A 22866-nucleotide genomic window follows, 5' to 3' on the forward strand; every position below is an offset into this window, starting at 1 on the left:
CTAGGATTTCTGAAACCAAAAACAGCAGAAAACAGGAACTGGCACCTCGGCATCTCGTCAATAGGTTAGTTCCGGAAAACGCATAATAATGACATATAATGTGTATAAAACATGTGAGTATCATCATAAAAGTAGCATGGAACATAAGAAATTATAGATACGTTTGAGACGTATCAGTCACTTGTTTGACAAATAGCATATGTTTTGGATTTCTTTATGCATAATGGGGGGAGGTATAGCTCAATGAGTTTAAACCGCACTCCCCCTATGTTCATGCGTGCCTTTCATCTAGATATATAGTTTGAGAGTGGTATGTGCGCACGACGGTCAAGCAAAGTTCGATGGATCAATGATATTTAGCTCATGCCTCAACTCAATGAAACGCTTCTCATCCAAGGGCTTCGTGAAGATGTCCGCCAATTGCTCCTTGGTACCAATGAAGGATAGAACAATATCTCCACGAGCAATGTGATCCCGGATGAAGTGGTTCCTTATCTCAATGTGCTTCGTCTTTCCATGAAGAACCGGATTGTAGGCGATCTTGATTGCGCCCTCATTGTCACACAAAAGAGGCACCTTGCTATACTCGAGTACATAATCCCGCAAGGTTTGCCTCATCCATAAGATTTGAGCACAACTACTTGCCGCGGCAACATACTCAGCTTCCGTGATCGAGACGGAGACACAATTTTGCTTCTTTGAGGACCAACACACCAAGGATCTTCCAAGAAAGTGACAAGCTCCGGATGTAGACTTCCTATCAACCTTGTCACCCGCCCAATCGGAGTCGGTGAAACCAACCAAAGCGAAGTCCGTGTCCCTTGGGTACCATAGACCGAAGTGTGGGGTATCAACTATATATCGAAAGATCCTTTTGACCGCCACAGTGTGGCTTTCCTTCGGGCTTGCTTGAAACCGTGCACACATACCAACGCTTAACATTATATCCGGGCGAGAGGAACAAAGGTAAAGAAGTGGACCTATCATTGAACGGTAGATCTTGGGATCCACCGCCTTGCCGGTATCGTCAAGGGAGAGTTGACATTTGAGATGCATCGGAGTTCCAATGCCCTTGGCGTCCTTCATATCGAAGCGCTTGAGCATGTCTTGGAGGTACTTTGCTTGATTGATGAAGGTGCCTTGTCGGATTTTCTTGATCTCGAACCCAAGGAAGTACTTGAGTTCACCCATCATCGACATATCAAACCTATTAGTCATCAACTTAGCAAACTCATCATTGAACTTTGTGTTAGTTGAGCCAAATATGATGTCATCTACATAAAGTTGGCATACGAAGAGCTCCCCATTGACTTTCTTAGTAAAAAGAGTGGGATCGATTTTCCCCACTTCGAAACCACGGTCTACAAGCAACTCCTTTAGATGCTCATACCAAGCTCTAGGAGCTTGTTTGAGTCCATATAGGGCCTTTTTGAGCTTGAAGACATGGTCCGGGAAATGGGGGTCCTCGAACCCTGGGGGTTGCTTCACATATACCTCCTCATGTAGAGGACCATTAAGAAAAGCACTCTTAACATCCATTTGTTGCAACTTGAAGCCATGATGAGAGGCAAAGGCCAAAAGGATACGGATGGAATCAAGGCTTGCAACGGGTGCAAAGGTTTCACCAAAGTCCACGCCTTCTACTTGAGAATAGCCTTGCGTCACCAATCTTGCTTTGTTGCGGATGACGATGCCGTGTTCATCTTGCTTGTTCTTGAAGGCCCATTTGGTGCCGATAACATTGCGGCAATGATCGGGTCGCTTCATGAGAATCCACACATAATTCCTCTTGAAGTTGTTGAGTTCCTCTTGCATTGCTATCAACCAATCGGGATCTTCAAGCGCATCATTAACCTTGAGTGGTTCCACCATAGAGACAAAGGCGTGGTGCTCACAAAAGTTTGCTCTTTTCCTCCGGGTGGTTACTTTGCTCTTTAAATCACCAATGACATTACGCAAAGAATGAGACTTGAGGCGCAAGTGTCTTGTAGTAGGATCTTCACGGCGAGTATCGGCTATAGGAGTATATTCTTGTGGGTCCTCTTGGACTTCATCATGATTTAGATCCTCGCCTTGACCTTCATTGTTGTTGAAAGGGGCATCATCATCACCATGAGAGCCGGATGACTCGGGGGTATTAGGAATGGGATTGTCCATAAAGATCATCCCCGAGCCATTCGGTGAAGAACTTGAAGCTTGGCCTTGGTCACTTGATGTTGGTTATTGAGGTAGATGAGCTTGCGGTAGATGATGTTCTTGAACTTGTTGAGGTGAGCTTGCACTTGATTGTTGTTGTTGTTGTTGAGGTTGAACTTGCGGTTGTTGTAGAGGTTGGCTTGCACTTGTATGATCAACGGAAGAAGCTTGGCCTTGTGGTGTAGATGGCTCCACTTGGGTGGAACTTGGTCCTTCCCCGGTACTCATAGAAGGTAGCTCTTGAGGTCGGCGAATGCCAACACCCATCCTTCCTATGGTATCCGGGGAATTGCATCTCCTTTCTCACAAGAAGCACTTCGCTCCTCCAAAGATCTATCATCTTCATCGAATGTCACATCACAAGATTCTACAACTCGCCCATTTGACTTGTTGAAGACTCTATAGGCGTGAGAATCCGTAGCATAGCCAACGAAAATTCCTTCTTGAGCTCTTGAATCAAACTTGGATAGACGTGTGTCCTTGACAAGCACATAGCATTTGCATCCGAAGACCTTGAAGTATGACACATTGGGCTTATTGCCGGTGAGAATCTCATATGGCGTCTTCTCTAGACCCTTGTGAAAGTATAGGCGATTAGTAGCATGGCACGCGGTAGAAATAGCTTCCGCCCAAAAGTTGTAGTTTGACTTGTACTCCATCATCATTGTTCGGGCGGCTTCGATCAAGGTTCGATTCTTCCTTTCGGCGACCCCGTTTTGTTGGGGAGTATATGGCGAGGAGTATTGATGTTGGATTCCTTCTTCGCCAAGGAAGTAATACAATGTGTAGTTCTTGAAATCCGTTCCATTGTCGCTCCTTATTGCAAGAATTGTGGCGTTGTACTTGCGTAGAACTTGATTGGCAAACTCCATCATGGTCCGTTGAGTCTCACTCTTGTACTTGAAGAAGAATACCCAACAATAGCGTGAATAGTCATCAACAATGACGAGGCAATACTTCTTCCCTCCAAGACTTTCATGAGACGGTGGACTGATACGTCTCCAACGTATCTATAATTTCTGATGTTCCATGCTAGTTTTATGACAATACCTCAATGTTTTGCTCACACTTTATAATGATTTCATGAATTTTCCGGAACTAACCTATTAACAAGATGCCGAAGTGCCAGTTCCTGTTTTCTGTTGTTTTTGGTTCCAGAAAGGATGTTCGGGCAATATTCTCGGAATTCGACGAAACAAAGACCAAACATCATATTTCACCGAGACGGACCAGGACACCGAAGGGGAGCCGGAGAGGAGGCCCAGGGCCCCCAGACCATAGGGCGGTGCGGCCTAGAGGGGGAGGGCGCGCCAGCCTATGAGGAGGGAGCCCCCTGGCCCCTCCGACTCCGCCTCTTCGCCTATTTAACCCCTCGTGACGTGAAAACCCTACACGAATTAACGAAACTCCAGAAAGACTCCAGGGACGCCGAGCATCCCCAAGCTTAGTTCCTACTCGCCCTCGAGTAGGTAAACGATAACAAGGATAATTTCTGAAGTGACATGCTATCATAATCTTGATCAATACTATTGTAAAGCATATGAGATGAATGCAGCGATTCGAAGCAATGGTAAAGACAATGAATAAACAACTGAATCATATAGCAAAGACTTTTCATGAATAGTACTTTCAAGACAAGCATCAATAAGACTTGCATAAGAGTTAACTCATAAAGCAATAAATTCTTAGTATAAAGCTTTGAAGCAACACAAAGGAAGATATAAGTTTCAGCAGTTGCTTTCAACTTCAACATGGTTATCTCATGGATAATTGTCAACACAAAGTAATATAACAAGTGCAATAGGTAAACATGTAAGAATCAATGCACACAGTTCACACAAGTTTTTGCTTCTAAGATAGAAAGAAGTAGGTAAACTGACTCAACATAAAGTAAAAGATAGGCCCTTCGCGAGAGGAAGCATGGATTACTATTTTTGTGCTAGAGATTTTTATTTTGAAAACATAGAAACAATTTTGTCAACGGTAGTAATAAATCATATGTTTTATGTATAAGACATCCTATAAGTTGCAAGCCTCATGCATAGATTACCAATAGTGCTCGCACCTTGTCCTAATTAGCTTGGATTTACATGGATTATCATTGCATAACATATGTTTCAACCAAGTGTCACAAAGGGGTACCTCTATGCCGCTTGTACAAAGGTCTAAGGAGAAAGATCGCATTTGATTTCTCGTTTTTGATTATTCTCAACTTAGACATCCATACCGGGACAACATAGACAACAAATAATGGACTCCTCTTTAATGCATAAGCATTCAACAACAGATAATATTCTCATAAGAGATTTGAGGATTGATGTCCAAAACTGAAACTTCCACCATGATTCATGGTTTTAGTTAGCGGCCCAATGTTCTTCTCTAACAATATGCATACTCAAACCATTTGATCATGATAAATCACCCTTACTTCAGACAAGACGAACATGCATAGCAACTCACATGATATTCAACAAACGTGTAATAGTTGGTGGCGTTCCTAGAAACATGGTTACCGCTCAACAAGCAACTTATAAGAAATAAGACACATAGCTACATATTCTTTACCACAATAGTTTTTAAGGCTATTTTCCCATGAGCTATATATTGCAAAGACAAAGAATAGAATTTTAAAGGTAGCACTCAAGTAATTTACTTTGGAATGGCAGAGAAATACCATGTAGTAGGTAGGTATGGTGGACGCAAATGGCATAGTTTTTTGCCTCAAGGATTTGGATGCACGAGAAGTATTCCCTCTCAATACAAGGCTAGGCTAGCAAGGTTGTTTGAAGCAAACTCAAGTATGAAACGGTACAGAAAAACTTACATAAGAACATATTGCAAGCATTATAAGACTCTACATTGTCTCCTTGTTGTTCAAACACCTTAACCAAAAAATATCTAGACTCTAGAGAGACCAATCATGCAAACCAAATTTTAACAAGCTCTATGTAGTTCTTCATTAATAGGTGCAAAGTACATGATGCAAGAGATTAAACATGATCTATGTGAGCACAAAAATTGCCAAGTATCAAATTATTCAAGACATTATACCAATTACCACATGAAGCATTTTACGTTTCCAACCATATAACAATGAACGAAGCAGTTTCAACCTTCGCCATGAACATTAAAAGTAAAGCTAAGAACATATGTGTTCATATGCAACAGCGGAGCGTGTCTCTCTCCCAAACAAAGAATGCTAGGATCCGATTTTATTCAAACAAAAACAAAAACAAAAACAAACAGACGCTCCAAGTAAAGCACATAAGATGTGACGGAATAAAAATATAGTTTCACTAGAGGTGACCCGATAAGTTGTCGATGAAGAAGGGATGCCTTGGGCATCCCCAAGCTTAGATGCTTGAGTCTTCTTAAAATATGCAGGGATGAACCACGGGGGCATCCCCAAGCTTATACTTTTCACTCTTCTTGATCATATTGTATCATCCTCCTCTCTTGACCCTTGAAAACTTCCTCCACACCAAACTCAAAACAAACTCATTAGAGGGTTAGTGCATAATCGAAAATTCACATATTCAGAGGTGACATAATCATTCTTAACACTTCTGGACATTGCACAAAGCTACTGAAAGTTAATGGAACAAAGAAATCCATCAAACATAGCAAAACAGGCAATGCGAAATAAAAGGCAGAATCTGTCAAAACAGAATAGTCCGTAAAGACGAATTTGTCTGGGGCACTTAACTTGCTCAGATGAAAATTCTCAAATTGAATGAAAGTTGCGTACATATCTGAGTATCACGCACGTAAATTGGCAGATTTTTCTGAGTTACCTACAGAAGGGGCTGCTCAATTTCGTGACAGTAAGAAATCTGTTTCTGCGCAGTAATCCAAATCTAGTATCATCTTTACTATCAAAGACTTTACTTGGCACAACAATGCAATAAAATAAAGATAAGGAGATGTTGCTACAGTACTAACAACTTCCAAGACTCAAATATAAAACAAAAGTGCAGAAGTAAAATAATGGGTTGTCTCCCATAAGCGCTTTTCTTTAACGACTTTCAGCTAGGCGCAGAAAGTGTGAATCAAGTATTGTCGAGAGACGAAGCATCAACATCATAATTTGTTCTAATAATAGAATCATAAGGTAACTTCATTCTCTTTCTAGGGAAGTGTTCCATACCTTTCTTGAGAGGAAATTGATACTTAATATTACCTTCCTTCATATCAATGATAGCACCAACAGTTCGAAGAAAAGGTCTTCCCAATATAATTGGACAAGATGCATTGCATTCAATATCCAAGACAACAAAATCAACGGGGACAAGGTTATTGTTAACCATAATGCGAACATTATCAATCCTCCCCAAAGGTTTCTTTATAGCATTATCAGCAAGATTAACATCCAAATAACAATTTTTCAATGGTGGCAAGTCAAGCGTATCATAGATTTTCTTAGGCATAACAGAAATACTTGAACCAAGATCACATAAAGCATTACGATTAAAATCATTGACCTTCATCTTAATGATGGGCTCCCAACCATCTTCCAACTTCCTAGGAATAGAAGTTTCAAGTTTTAATTTATCTTCTCTAGCTTTTATGAGAGCATTTGTAATATGTTTTGTAAAGGCCAAATTTATAGCACTAGCATTAGGACTTCTAGCAAGTTTTTGTAAGAACTTAATAACTTCAGAGATATGACAATCATCAAAATCTAAACCATTATGATCTACAGCAATGGGATCATTGTCCCGAAAAATTTCAGCAGTTTTATCACAAGCAGTTTCAGCAGTTTTAGCAGTTTCAGCAGTTTCGGGCAATTTTGCACGCTTTGCACTAGGAGTAGAGACATTGCTAACGCCAATTATTTTACCATTGATAGTAGGGGGTGTAGCAAAATGTGAAGCATTATCATTACTAGTGGTGGTAATAGTCCAAATTTTAGCTACATTATTCTCTTTAGCTACTTTTTCTTTTCTCTTTCCCACCTAGCATGCAATTCAGCCATCAATCTAATATTCTCATTAATTCGAACTTGGATGGAGTTTGCTGTAGCAAATGACTTAATATCTTTATCTTCATTAGGCATAACTTTCAATTTTAAAAGATCAACATCAGAGGCAAGACAATCAACCTTAGAAGCAAGAACATCAATTTTACCAAGCTTTTCTTCAACAGATTTGTTAAAAGCAGTTTGTGTACTAATAAATTCTTTAAGCATGGCTTCAATACCAGGGGTACACTACTATTATTGTTGTAAGAATTACCATAAGAATTACCATAACCATTACCATTATTAGAAGGATATGGCCTATAGTTGTTACCAGAATTATTCCTATAAGCGTTGTTGTTGAAATTATTACTTTTAATGAAGTTCACATCAACATGCTCTTCTTGAGCAACCAATGAAGCTAAAGGAACATTATTAGGATCAACATTAGATCTACCATTCACAAGCATAGACATAATAGCATCAATCTTATCACTCAAGGAGGAGGTTTCTTCAACAGAATTTACCTTCTTACCTTGTGGAGCTCTTTCCGTGTGCCATTCGGAGTAATTGATCATCATATCATCAAAGAGCTTTGTTGCGGCGCCTAAGGTGATGGACATAAAAGTACCTCCAGCAGCTGAATCCAATAGGTTCCACGAAGAAAAATTCAGTCCTGCATAAAAGGTTTGGATGATCATCCAAGTAGTCAGTCCATGGGTAGGACAATTCTTCACCAAAGATTTCATTCTTTCCCATGCTTGAGCAACATGTTCATTATCCAATTGCTTAAAATTCATTATGCTACTTCTCAAAGATATAATTTTAGCGGGAGGATAATATCTACCAATGAAAGCATCTTTACATTTAGTCCATGAATCAATACTATTCTTAGGCAAAGATAGCAACCAATCTTTAGCTCTTCCTCTTAAGGAGAAAGGAAACAATTTTAATTTATAATGTCACCATCTACATCCTTATACTTTTGCATTTCACAAAGTTCAACAAAATTATTAAGATGGGCAGCAGCATCATCAGAACTAACACCAGAGAATTGCTCTCTCATAACAAGATTTAGTAAAGCAGGTTTAATTTCAAAAAATTCTGCTGTAGTAGCAGGTGGAGCAATAGGTGTGCATAAGAAATCATTATTATTTGTGCTAGTGAAGTCACACAACTTAGTATTCTCTGGAGTATTCATTTTAACAGTAGTAAATAAAGCAAACTAAATAAAGTAAATGCAAGTAACTAATTTTTTTGTGTTTTCAATATAGAGATCAAGACAGTAAATAAAGTAAAACTAGCAACTAATTTTTTTGTATTTTTGATATAGGAAGAAAACAAAGCAGTAAATAAAGTAAAGCAAGACAAAAACGAAGTAAAGAGATTGGATGTGGGAGACTCCCCTTGCAGCGTGTCTTGATCTCCCCGGCAACGGCGCCAGAAAAAGAGCTTGCTGGCGTGTAGTTGACGTGGGAGTTAGAAATATTTGTGGTGTAACTTTTCTTCAGTTCCCTGGCAACGGCGCCAGAAAAATCCTTGCTGTTGGCGTGTTGACACACGTCTGTTGGGAACCCCAAGAGGAAGGTGTGATGCGTACAACAGCGAGTTTTCCCTCAGTATGAAACCAAGGTTATCGAACCAGTAGGAGTCAAGGAACACGTGAAGGTTGTTGGTGACGGAGTGTAGTGCGGCGCAACACCAGGGATTCCGGCGCCAACGTGGAACCTGCACAACACAATCACAATACTTTGCCCCAACTTAACAGTGAGGTTGTCAATCTCACTGGCTTGCTGTAAACAAAGGATTAAACGTATGGTGTGGAAAATGATGTTTGTTTGCGAAGAACAGTAAAAACAGAGTTTGCAGTAGATTTTATTTCAGATGTAAAAGAATGGACCGGGGTCCACAGTTCACTAGTGGTGTCTCTCCCATAAGATAAATAGCATGTTGGGTGAACAAATTACAGTTGGGCAATTGACAAATAGAGAGGGCATAACAATGCACATACATATCATGATGACTACTATGAGATTTAATCGGGGCATTACGACAAAGTACATAGACCACTATCGAGCATGCATCTATGCCTAAAAAGTCCACCTTCGAGGTTAGCATCCGCACCCCTTCCAGGTATTAAGTTGCAAACAACAGACAATTGCATTAAGTATGGTGCGTAATGTAATCAACACAAATATCCTTAGATAAAGCATTGATGTTTTATCCCTAGTGGCAACAACACATCCACAACCTTAGAACTTTCTGTCTGATGAGGACATCCCTACCTCACTACTACTTCCGTCATTAGCAAATGAAGATGAACCTGCTGTGAAGCTCAAGTCCAATGAAGTTCGGATTGGACCAATTACAAGAGCTCGTGCGAAGCTACTTAAACAACAGGTGAATTTGTTTCTAAACGGTACTTTGATTGATGAGAACTTTATACCGCCTAAGTCCTATTACTTATGTATCATCAGTATCAAGAGGAGACATGCATCGCACGAGGAGAGGAGCAACTGGACATGAAGACGGACGTCAAGAGGGCCGTGAAGCTGGACATGGAGCTGGACATGAAGATATCTCATGGACGCGCGAGGGAGGAGCGGGAGGAATGCGCGAGAGGAGAAGAAGAAGTCCAGAGCCGGTCCGAGACCCGGTCCGACCGGCCACCGGACCGGCCAGCCCGGTCCTCGGCCCGGCCGACCGGTCGTAAACCGGCCACCAACCGGAGGAAATTTATCGTACCGGGCGAGACCGGAAATCTTCGCAGCTTCCCGGTTTCCGACCGGTTGACCGGACCACCGACCGGACCGCCCGGTCCACAGCCCGGTTGACCGGACCACAAACCGGACAGCCCGGTCCACAGCCCGGTTGACCGGATCCCGCACCGGACCAGGCCCGAGTCCTGTCTCGACCAGCATCTATTCCGGGTCGGTTATTTTTGTATCTTTTCGACTAGAACTCGTCCCGGACACCTATATAAGTGCCCGTGACGTCCCCCTAGTTGCTCTAGACCACGTTTAAGATAAACCCTAGTTCTTAGTTGTTTGCTCCGCAAAACTATTGAATTCCCTACACCGTATTGCTTGGATATTGTGTAGATCCTGTTTAAGTCTTGTGTGATCTCGTTGTTCCATTGGGAATTAGACGGTTGCAACTTACCGCTTCGTGGTCGGCGGCTACGTGCGCAAGTGTGTGGAGTTGCGAATATCTTGCAGGGTTGAGAGCCGTTGCGTTGGCGACAGGGACCAATCGAGAGATCTCGTTGCGTCATACAAGTTATCATCCACTACATCGTCGTGTTCCTCCGCTGCCATCATCCCGTGATCATCATCACCACCGTTGCTTATCGAGAAGATCGGGCCACCCCTTATCATCTTGGTATCGATTTCCAGTTTTCCTCGGTAAGCTATCCACAATCCACCCCATAGTTGAGTTGTGAGTGTTGTCCTATCCATAAAAAGCCATAAAAAGTTAGGGTTAGGGTTTGCCATAGCCTTAGATTGCACTAATTTCGAGTTTTAGTTGCTTTTCGTAGTTGTTTTTGCGTACCTTTATCTTTCTTCTAGTAGAATTGTTAGGGTTTGTGTTTTCTTTTCATCTAGTTTGTCATCTAGAGTCAGCTTTTGTTTACTCCGAGTCCACATAGCATACAAGTGTGTTTGTCCAAACCATAGCTACAGCCTTTCGATATACGTGACTAGGAACTTCCCTGAAGAGACTAGTTTTACCGCTCGACAGTGCTGCTCATTAGGGTTTTGGTGCTTTGCATATCTTGTTGGCCGTGTTATCAAGGAGTTGAGTCTTAAAAAAAAAAGAGAAAATTGAAAAGAAGCAAAAAGAGCTACATAGCTGCGTGTGTTATACAAAAAGAAAAATACAAAAAGAAAAGTGTCGTGCTAGTTGAATCAAGTGAAAGGCCTAAGTTTTCTTTACTGCACCCGTAGTTGAGCAATCTTGTGCCTGTCTCGTTGAGCTTTGCTAGCGTCTCTCTTGTGCATTGCAACCTTTTCCACATATAGTTGCATTGCCCCATTATATCGCCTTGTGTGAGTATCATTGGTTGTCTACGGTCAGCGCTAGAGCTTGTTATTGGTGCAAATAGGTAGCCTACCTACAGCCCTACAAATATCCTGCTTTGTCGTGTGATTGTTCTTATACCCTTGATATTCGCTTCGCTACATCCGTGCACTAGTTGTTACTACAAGTGGTAAGCAACACTAATTTACTTTGGAACAGTAAGATTTCCTTTTCTTATCAGTTTTGAGTGAGTTGTGAGAGTACCACCATATATTTTTGATTTAGTGCACTAACCTACTAATCATGTCTGCTAGTGATACTAAGATTGTTAATCAGGAAAACAAGAATTCGGCAGATATCATCACATGGAGGGAGTATGAAGCTCTTCGTAACGAGATGCGACGTGAATTCCGCACTAAGGATGATGAGCTTAAGGGTACAGTTGACGAGATCAAACAGACGTTGGATGCTACTAATGTCACCGTCACTGGTTTGGCTGATCAAATGATCGATATACAGCGCAATCTTGCCGATATGCGCCTCGCTATTGAGAATTTGACTGCACTACAACAACAAGACGATGATGAAGATCCTGAGCTTGATGATGACGCACACAATGCTCGTGGTGCGCCTCGTGATTATCGTCCGCGTGGTCGGGCTCCACTTGGCCGTAATGGTCGTGGGCAAGATGAAGAAGATGGATTGGGTAAGCCCAAGTTTTCCATACCCAAGTTTGAAGGAGGAGCTGATGTTGAAGAATATCTCACTTGGGAGCTCAAGATTGAGAAGTTATGGAGCTTACATCCCAACTACTCTGAAGATAAGAAGATCAAGCTTGCTTCTTCTGAATTTGATGGTTATGCATTACGTTGGTGGGATTCTTTGATTCGTAACCGCGACGAAGATGGTGCACAACCTATCCGTACATGGCGTGCGATGAAGGAGGTTATGACTTCTCGTTTTGTGCCTACAAATTACATGCGGAATATATTTGATAAGCTAACATTATTGAGGCAAGGTGTGAAGACTGTTGATGAGTACTACATGGAGATGGAGATGCTTATGCAGCGTGGTCGTGTCCGTGAGTCTCTAGAGATGACAATGCAGCGTTTTCTCAATGGATTGAAGTATGACGTTAAAGGCATTGTTCGTCATTACACCTACACCGATATGAATCAATTGTTACATCATGCAAGAGAAGCTGAATCACAGCTTGGCTGAAGAAGCAAAGGTTAAAGGACGTGCTACGGGAGCTGGGCGTTTTACACCCCGCGCGCCCTCTACGGCGCCGGCACCGTCGACGCGCTCCGTTCCTTACTCTACTCCGCCTAGTAAACCGGTCTCCAATGTATCTAATGCAAAGAAGTCCGAATCTGCGGCAAGTACGAGTGGTTCCGTGTGTCTACAACGCGCAACCGCGATATGCTTTGCCATACATGTGGTGGCAAGGGTCACTTCAAGAGAGATTGTCCTAACCGCAAAGTCATGTTTATCAATGAGGACAATGAGTATGAGACTGGAGATGATGTTGATCCAAATGCTCCAGACGATGATGCCTATGACACTGATGGTGAAGATGCATATCCTTCTGATGCTCGTACCATTGTTGTGTCGCAGCGTGCTCTTAATGTGTTGCCTAGTGCATCTACTCAGCGTTGCAATTTGTTCCAAACCAAAGCTTTGGTTGGTCCTGACAAGGCTTGCAAGGTCATTATTGATGGCGGGAGTTGCCGCAATTTAGCAAGCAAGGAGTTATGCACCAAGCTGAAGTTGAAGTACCTACCGCACCCGCATCCATATTATATTCAGTGGTTGAGCGACAATGGTGAGATGAAGGTAAACCATATGGTGCGTGTTGAGTTTGAGATTGGACCGTATAAGGATTGCATTGATTTTGATGTGGTTCCTATGACGGTTTGTCACCTCTTATTGGGTCGGCCTTGGCTCTATGACCGTTACGTGCAACACAATGGCCGAGCCAATACATATCACTTGGAGTACAAGGGCAAGAAAATTAACTTACAGCCTATGTCACCACAACAGATTGTCAATGAGTCTCGTCGAAGATTGAAGTGAATTTGGAGGATGCATCCATAGATAGGCGAGAGAATTGTAATGCCGTGAGTGATATAACGAAAAGTGAGAGAGTGAATTCCTTAGTCTCATTAGCCACCAAAGAAGACATGAGAGAATTTAGTGAGGATCCTACGGCCATGCCTCTTGTGCTTTTGTACAGGGGTACGGTTTTGGTTTCTAACGACATGACCCCTCTTCCTCTTGGTGTTTCTAGTGTTTTGCAGGAATTCGGCGACGTGTTTCCGGAGGAGGTACCCGCAGGACTACCACCATTGCGAGGTATTGAGCATCAAATTGACTTGATTCCCGTGAGCATCGCTGCCCAATAGGGCGCCATATCGCACTAATCCCGAAGAGACGAAGGAGATACGTAAGCAAGTACAAGCGCTACTCGACAAAGGTTATATCCGCATAAGCCTTAGTCCTTGTGTCGTTCCCGTTATTCTAGTTCCTAAGAAAGATGGTACTTGGCGTATGTGCGTAGATTGTAGAGCTATAAACAACATTACTATTCGATATCGTCATCCTATTCCCCGTTTAGAGGATATGTTAGATGAATTGAGTGGTGCCGCTGTGTTCTCTAAAATTGATTTGCGTAGTGGTTATCATCAAATTAGGATGAAAGAAGGGGATGAGTGGAAAACCGCCTTTAAAACAAAATTTGGTTTATATGAGTGGTTAGTAATGCCTTTTGGGTTAACTAATGCACCTAGCACTTTCATGAGACTAATGAACCATGTTTTGCGTGAATTTATTGGCAAATTTGTGGTTGTATACTTTGATGACATATTAATCTACAGCCGCAATGAATCTGATCATACTATACATATTCGACATGTTTTGCAAGTGTTGCGTGATAATAAACTCTATGGTAATCTTGAGAAGTGCACATTTTGCAAAGATAAGGTCATATTTCGGGTTATGTTGTCTCTAAGCATGGAGTAGAAGTAGATGTGTCTAAAATTGAAGCTATTCAAAATTGGCCTACTCCCATGAATGTGAGTCAAGTTAGAAGTTTTCATGGTCTAGCTGGGTTTTATCGCCGTTTTGTGCCCAATTTTTCTACTATTGCTGCACCTTTGAATGAATTGACTAAAAAGGGTGTTGCCTTTGAGTGGGGCGTTGCCCAAGATCATGCTTTTGATGAACCGAAACGATTGTTAACTTCGCACCGTTGCTTGCACTTCCTGATTTCAATAAGCAATTTGAGATTGAATGTGATGCTAGTGGTATTGGAATTGGTGGTGTATTGATGCAAGAGGGTCGCCCAATTGCATATTTTTCTGAGAAACTTTCTGGTGCTAAGTTGAACTATCCTATATATGATAAAGAATTGTATGCTTTAATTAGAGTTCTTGAGGTTTGGCAACATTATTTGTGGCCAAAAGAATTTATCATACATTCTGATCATGAAGCTTTAAAATACCTGAAAGCCCAATCTACTTTGCATAAGCGTCTAGCTAAGTGGGTTGAGTTCATTGAGTCTTTTCCATACATTATTAAACATAAGAAGGGAAAAGATAACATTGTTAGCTGATGCTCTGTCTAGGAAGAATATGCTATTAACTCAACTTGATGTTAAAATTCCTGGTTTAGAGATACTATGTGATTTGTATGCTATCGATCATGATTTTGCTGAACCATATCGCTTATGTGCTCTTGGTAAAGCATGGGAAAAATATCACATACATGATGGGTTCTTGTTTAGAGCTAACAAACTATGTGTTCCGTAATCGTCCGTGCGTTTGCTCTTATTGGCAGAATCACATGCCGGAGGTTTGATGGGTCACTTTGGGCGTGAGAAGACGCTACTCATGCTCGCCGATCATTTTTATTGGCCAAAGATGAGGCGGGACGTGGACAGGTATGTGAAGAGGTGCATTACTTGCAACAAGTCCAAGTCCAAGCTGAAGCCTCACGGTTTGTATACTCCGTTACCGGCACCTACTACACCTTGGGAAGATATTAGTATGGATTTTGTGTTGGGTTTGCCGCGTACTAAAAGGGGCCATGATTCTATATTTGTGGTAGTGGACAGATTTTCTAAGATGTCACACTTTATTGCCTGCCACAAAAGCGACGATGCGTCGCATATTGCTAACCTGTTTTTCAGGGAGATTGTTCGACTACATGGAGTCCCGAAGACTATTGTTTCTGATCGTGATGTGAAGTTCATGAGCTACTTCTGGAAGACACTTTGGAGAAAGCCGGGGACAAAGCTACCTGTTCAGTACTACTTGTCATCCCCAAACCGATGGTCAAACCGAGGTGGTGAATCGAACCTTGTCACAACCGTTGAGATCCATGATCAAGAAGAACTCGAAGGAGTGGGAAGAGTGTTTGCCGCATGTGGAATTTGCTTACAACAGGGCGGTACATTCTACCACGGAGCTGTGTCCTTTTGAGGTGGTGTATGGTTTCAAACCCATTACTCCACTTGACTTGTTGCCTTTACCCATACATGAGAGAGTTAATATGGAGGCATCCAAGAGGGCAGATTTTGTGCGTAAGATCCATGTGAAGACTAAAGAGTTGATCGAGAAGAAAGGCAAGAGCAATGCTGCAAGGATGAACAAGAAGCGCAAAGAGATGTTGTTCAAGCCCGGTGATATGGTCTGGGGTACATTTTCGCAAGGATAGGTTCCCGAAGCCGCGGAAGTCTAAGTTGACGCCTCGTGGTGCCGGTCCTTACAAAGTGCTTGCCAAGATCAATGATAATGCATACTCGATAGATCTTCCAGCTTGATGAGTTTGGTGTCGGTAATTCTTTCAATGTTGCTGATTTGACACCATATGACGGAGAAGACCTTGGAGCGTCGGGGTCGACGCCTTTGAAGGGGGGAGATGATGAGGACATCCCTACCTCACTACTACTTCCGTCATTAGCAAATGAAGATGAACCTCGTCGTGAAGCTCAAGTCCAATGAAGTTCGGATTGGACCAATTACAAGAGCTCGTGCGAAGCTACTTAAACAACAGTGAATTTGTTTCTAAACGGTACTTTGATTGATGAGAACTTTATACTCGCCTAAGTCCTATTACTTATGTATCATCAGGTATCAAGAGGAGACATGCATCGCACGAGGAGAGGAGCAGCTGGACATGAAGACGGACGTCAAGAGGGCCGTGAAGCTGGACATGGAGCTGGACATGAAGATATCTCATGGACGCGCGAGGGAGGAGCGGGAGGAATGCGCGAGAGGAGAAGAAGAAGTCCAGGCCGGGTCCGGAACCCGGTCCGACCGGCCACCGTGACCGGCCAGCCCGGTCCTCGGCCCGGCCGACCGGTCGTAAACCGGCCACCAACCGGAGGAAATTTATCGTACCGGGCGAGACCGGAAATCTTCGCAGCTTCCCGGTTTCCGACCGGTTGACCGGACCACCGACCGGACCGCCCGGTCCACAGCCCGGTTGACCGGACCACAAACCGGACAGCCCGGTCCACAGCCCGGTTGACCGGATCCCGCACCGGACCAGTCCGAGTCCTGTCTCGACCAGATCTATTCCGGGTCGGTTATTTTTGTATCTTTTCGACTGGAACTCGTCCCGACACCTATATAAGTGCCCAGGACGTCCCCCTAGTTGCTCTAGACCACGTTTAAGATAAACCCTAGTTCTTAGTTGTTTGCTCGCAAAACTATTGAATTCCCTACACCGTATTGCTTGGATATTGTGTAGATCCTGTTTAAGTCTTGTGTGATCTCGCTGTTCCATTGGGAATTAGACGGTTGCAACTTACCGCTTCGTGGTCGGCGGCTACGTGCGCAAGTGTGTGGAGTTGCGAATATCTTGCAGGGTTGAGGGCTGTTGCGTTGGCGACAGGGACCAATCGAGAGATCTCGTTGCGTCATACAAGTTATCATCCACTACATCGTCGTGTTCCTCCGCTGCCATCATCCCGTGATCATCATCACCACCGTTGCTTACTGAGAAGATCGGGCCACCCCTTATCACTGTCACTGTCCCAGATTCAATGGAGGCATGAACCCACTATCGAGCATAAATACTCCCTCTTGGAGTTACAAGTATCAACTTGGCCAAAGCCTCTACTAGCAACGGAGAGCATGCAAGAACATAAACAACATATATGATAGATTGATAATCAACTTGACATAGTATTCCATATTCATCGGATCCCAACAAACACAACATGTAGCATTACAAATAGACGATCTTGATCATGATAGGCAGCTCACAAGATCTAACATGATAGCACAATGAGGAGAAGACAACCATCTAGCTACTGCTATGGACCCATAGTCCAGGGGTGAACTACTCACACATCAATCCGGAGGCGATCATGGTGATGAAGGCGATCTCCTGGAGATGATTCCCCTCTCCGGCAGGGTGTCGAAGGCGATCTCCTGGATCCCCCGAGATGGGATTGGCGGCGGCGGCGGCTCTGGAAGGTTTTCCGTATCGTGGCTCTCGGTACTGGGGTTTTCGCGATGAAGGCTTCAAGTAGGCGGAAGGGCAGGGTTGGAGGCGGCGCGGGGGCCCCACACCATAGGGCGGCGCGGGCCCCACCCAGGCCGCGCGGCCCTATGGTGGCGGCGCCTCGTCGCCCCACTTCGTAATCCCTTCGGTCTTCTGGAAGCTTCGTGGAAAAATAAGACCCTGGGCGTTGATTTCGTCCAATTCCGAGAATATTTCCTTTGTAGGATTTCTGAAACCAAAAACATCGAAAACAACGAATCGGCTCTTCGGCATCTCGTCAATAGGTTAGTGCCGGAAAATGCATAATAATGACATAAAGTGTGTATGAAACATGTGAGTATCATCATAAAAGTAGCATGGAACATAAGAAATTATAGATACGTTTGAGACGTATCACGCCGCCGCCATCGCGAAACTCCGTTTCGGGGGACAGAAGTCTCTGTTCCGGCACGCCGCCGGGACGGGGAGTTGCCCCTGGAGTCCTCTCCATCGACACCACCGCCATCTTCATCGCCATCGCTGTCTCCCATGATGAGGAGGGAGTAGTTCTCCCCCGAGGCTGAGGGCTCTACCGTTAGCTATGTGGTTCATCTCTCTCTCCCATGGTGTGATCTTTATGTGATCATGAGCTTTGTATCACTATTAATCTATGTGCTACTCTAGTGATGTTATTAAAGTAGTCTATTCCTCCTCCATGATGTAATGTTGACAAGTGTGTGCATCATGTAGTACTTGGCGTAGGTTATGATTGTGATCTCTTGTAGATTATGAAGTTAACTATTACTATGCACTCTAGAGGTTACTTTAATATGAACTCCGGAATTACTCTCCACGATGTGACGGTGACAGTGTGCACATCGTGTGTGATTCCTTTATGAAGTTGTGGAGCTTGTTTACTCCGGCTTGAGGGTGCTCTTGTAGCCCTACACAATGAATGGTGTTAGTTATCCAACAAGAGAGTGTGAGAAAGTAGCACAAGTGAAGAGAAGTTATTTATTTATGTGATCATTGTTGAGAGTGTCCACTAGTGAAAGTATGATCCCTAGGCCTTGTTTCCAAATATCGAATCACCGTTTATTAACTGTTCTACTGCATGTTTACTCGCTGCCATATTTATTTCAGATTGTTATTACCACTCATATTCATCCATATCACTTGCGTCTTACTATCTCTTCGCCGAACTAGTGCACCTATACATCTGACAAGTGTATTAGGTGTGTTGGGGACACAAGAGACTTCTTGTATCGTAATTGCGTGGTTGCTTGAGAGGGATATCTTTGACCTCTACCTCCCTGAGTTCGATAAACCTTGGGTGATTCACTTAAGGGAAACTTGCTGTTGTTTTATAAACCTCTGCTCTTGGAGGCCCAACACTGTCTACAGGAATAGAAGCGTGCGTAGACATCAAGCTATTTTCTGGCGCTGTTGCCGGGGAGGTAAGGTAAAAGGTATTCACATCCTCCGACTACTAAGCTATTTCCTAGCACTGTTGCCGGTGTGTGAGTGCTCGAAGCTATTTCCTTTAGATCCTGCAATTGCATCTTTTTGTTTCTTGTTTTTATTTCACTAGTTAGGCTTAATGGAAAACAACAAAAAAATTAAAGATCTTTATGAACTTTATATTGAATTAGGACATGATGTGTTTGAAGAGAGAATTAAAAACCCATGGAACTTTGTTTGCAAAATAGTTGTAGCAATGTTATTAGCATGAACTCTTTGAACACTATTATTGCTAATGCTATGGAAGAATTTAAGCTTGGGGAAGTCTGGTTGTGACATTTTTAGTCCCCCAAGTTTTGAGGAGAAAATTTTCTTTGATGATACTTTGCCTCCCATTTATGATGATTATAATGATAGTGGTATTTTGGTGCCACCTACTATGGAGGATAAAGTTTATTATGATTATACCATGCCTGCAATTTATGATGATTACAATGATGGTTGTGATAGTTTTACTCCCACTACAATTAATAAAATTGATTATGCTTATGTGGAGAGTAATAATTTTATGCATGTGGCTCATGATAAGAATGTTTCATGTGATAGTTATATTGTTGAGTTTGTTCATGACGCTACTGAAAGTTATTATGAGAGAGGGAAACATGGTTATATGCATCTTAATAATATTAAGTTTCCCCTCTTTATGTTGAGAATCTTGAAGTTGCGCTTGTGTTGCCTTTCTATGCTTGTTACATTATGCTTACATGACTTGTTTATTTACAAGATTACTTTTCATAGGAAGTGGGTTAGGCTTAAATTTGTTTCATACTTGCTTTTTGATGTTCTCTTTTGCTTCAACTCTTATTTCTTGCGAGAGCATCATTAAAATTACTGAGCCCATCTTAATGGCTATAAAGAAAGCACTTCTTGGGAGATAACCCATGTTTTTATTTTGCTACTGTTTTTTTGTGTCTTGGAAGTTGTTACTACTGTAGAAACCTCTCCTTATCTTTATTTTATTGCATTGTTGTGCCAAGTAAAGTCTTTGATAGTAAGGTTGATACTAGATTTGTATTACTGTGCAGAAACAGATTTCTTGCTGTCACGAATTTGAGTAGACATCTCTGTAGGTAACTCAGAAAAATTTGCCAATTTTCGTGTGTGATCCTCAGATATGTACGCAACTTTCATTCAATTTGAGCTTTTTCATCTGAGCAAGTTAAGTGCCCCTGAAAATTTTGTCTTTACGGACTGTTCTGTTTTGACAGATTCTGCCTTTTATTTCGCATTGCCTCTTTTGCTATGTTGAATGGATTTCTTTGTTCCATTAACTTCCAGTAGTTTTGAGCAATGTCCGGAAGTGTTAAGAATGATTATGTCACCTCTGAATATGTGAATTTTTGATTATGCACTAACCCTCTAATGAGTTTGTTTTGAATTTGGTGTGGAGGAAGTTTTCAAGGATCAAGAGAGGAGGATGATACAATATGATCAAGAAGAGTGAAAAGTTTAAGCTTGGGGATGCCCCCGTGGTTCATCCTTGCATATTTCAAGAAGACTCAAGCATCTAAGCTTGGGGATGCCCAAGGCATCCCCTTCTTCATCGACAACTTATCAGGTCACCTCTAGTGAAACTATATTTTTATTCCGTCACATCTTATGTGCTTTACTTGGAGCGTCTGTGTGCTTTTATTTTCGTTTTGTTATTTTAATTCTATGAATAAATTCATACTTCTGTGGGAGAGAGACACGCTCCGCTCGTTCATATGAACACTGGTGTTCTTAGCTTTACTTTTAATGTTCATGGCGAAGGTTGAAACTGCTTCGTTCATTGTTATTTGGTTGGAAACAGAAAATTCTTCATGTGGCAATTGGTATATTGTCTTGAATAATTTGATACTTGGCAATTGTTGTGATCAAATAGATCATGTTTAAGCTCTTGCATCATGTACTTTGCACCTATTAATGAAGAACTACCATAGAGCTTTTTGAAATTTGGTTTGCATGATTGGTCTCTCTAAAGTCTAGATATTTTCTGGTGAAGTGTTTGAACAACAAGGAGACAGTGTAGAGTCTTATAATGCTTGAAATATGTTCTTATGTAAGTTTTGCTGTACCGGTTCATACTTGTGTTTGCTTCAAACAACCTTGCTAGCCAAAGCCTTGTACTGAGAGGGAATACTTCTTGTGCATCCAAATCCTTGAGCCAAAAACTATGCCATTTGTGTCCACCATACGTACCTACTATGTGGTATTTCTCTGCCATTCCAAAGTAAATTACTTGAGTGCTACCTTTAAAATTTCATTCTTTGTCTTTGCAATACATAGCTCATGGGAAAATAGCTTAAAAACTATTGTGGTATTGAATATGTTACTTATGTATCTTATTTCTTATAAGTTGCTTGTTGAGCGGTAACCATGCATGTTTCTGGGGACACCATCAACTATTACACCTTTGTTGAATATCATGTGAGTTGCTATGCATGTTCGCCTTGTCTGAAGTAAGGGTGATTTATCATGATCAAATGGTTTGAGTATGCATATTGTTAGAGAAGAACATTGGGCCGCTAACTAAAGCCATGTATCATGGTGGAAGTTTCAGTTTGGACATCAATCCTCAATCTCTTATGAGAATATTATCTGTTGTTAAATGCTTATGCATTAAAGAGGAGTCCATTATATGTTTTCTATGTTGTCCCGCTATGGATGTCCTTAGTTGAGATCTATCAAAAACGAGAAATCAAATGCGATCTATCTCCTTGGACCTTTGTACAGGCGGCATAGAGGTACCCGTTTGTGACACTTGGTTGAAACATATGTTATGCAATGATAATCCATGTAAATCCAAGCTAATTAGGACAAGGTGCGAGCACTATTGGTATTCTATGCATGAGGCTTGCAACTTATAGGATGTCTTATGCATAACACATATGAATTGTTACTACCGTTGACAAAATTGTTTCTATGTTTTCAAAATGAAAAGCTCTAGCACAAAAATAGTAATCCATGCTTCCTCTTGCGAAGGGCCCATTCTTTTACTTTATGTTGAGTCAGTTTACCTACTTCTTTCTATCTTAGAAGCAAACACTTGTGTCAACTGTGTGCATTGATTCCTACATATTTGCTTATTTGCATTCATCATATTACTTTGTGTTGACAATTATCCATGAGATATACATGTTGAAGTTGAAAGCAACTGCTGAAACTTATATCTTCCTTTGTGTTGCTTCAAAACCTTCTACTAAGAACTTATTGCTTTATGAGTTAACTCCTATGCAAGTCTTATTGATGCTTGTCTTGAAAGTACTATTCATGAAAAGTCTTTGCTATATGATTCAGTTGTTTAGTCATTATCTTTACCATTGCTTGGAATCACTTCATTCATCTCATATGCTTTACAATAGTACGATCAAGATTACGTTAGTAGCATGTAACTTCAGAAATTATTCTTGTTATCGTTTACCTACTCGAGGGCGAGCAGGAACTAAGCTTGGGGATGCTTGATACGTCCCCAACGTATCTATAATTTCTGATGTTCCATGCTAGTTTTATGACAAAACCTACATGTTTTGCTCACACTTTATAATGATTTCATGCATTTTCTGGAACTAACCTATTAACAAGATGCCGAAGTACCAGTTCCTGTTTTCTGTTGTTTTTGGTTCCAGAAGGCTGTTCGGGCAATATTCTCGGAATTCGACGAAACAAAGGCCAAACATCATATTTCACCGAGACGGACC

Source organism: Lolium rigidum, chromosome 6 (assembly GCF_022539505.1).
Source record: "Lolium rigidum isolate FL_2022 chromosome 6, APGP_CSIRO_Lrig_0.1, whole genome shotgun sequence".
Lineage (NCBI taxonomy): Eukaryota > Viridiplantae > Streptophyta > Magnoliopsida > Poales > Poaceae > Lolium > Lolium rigidum.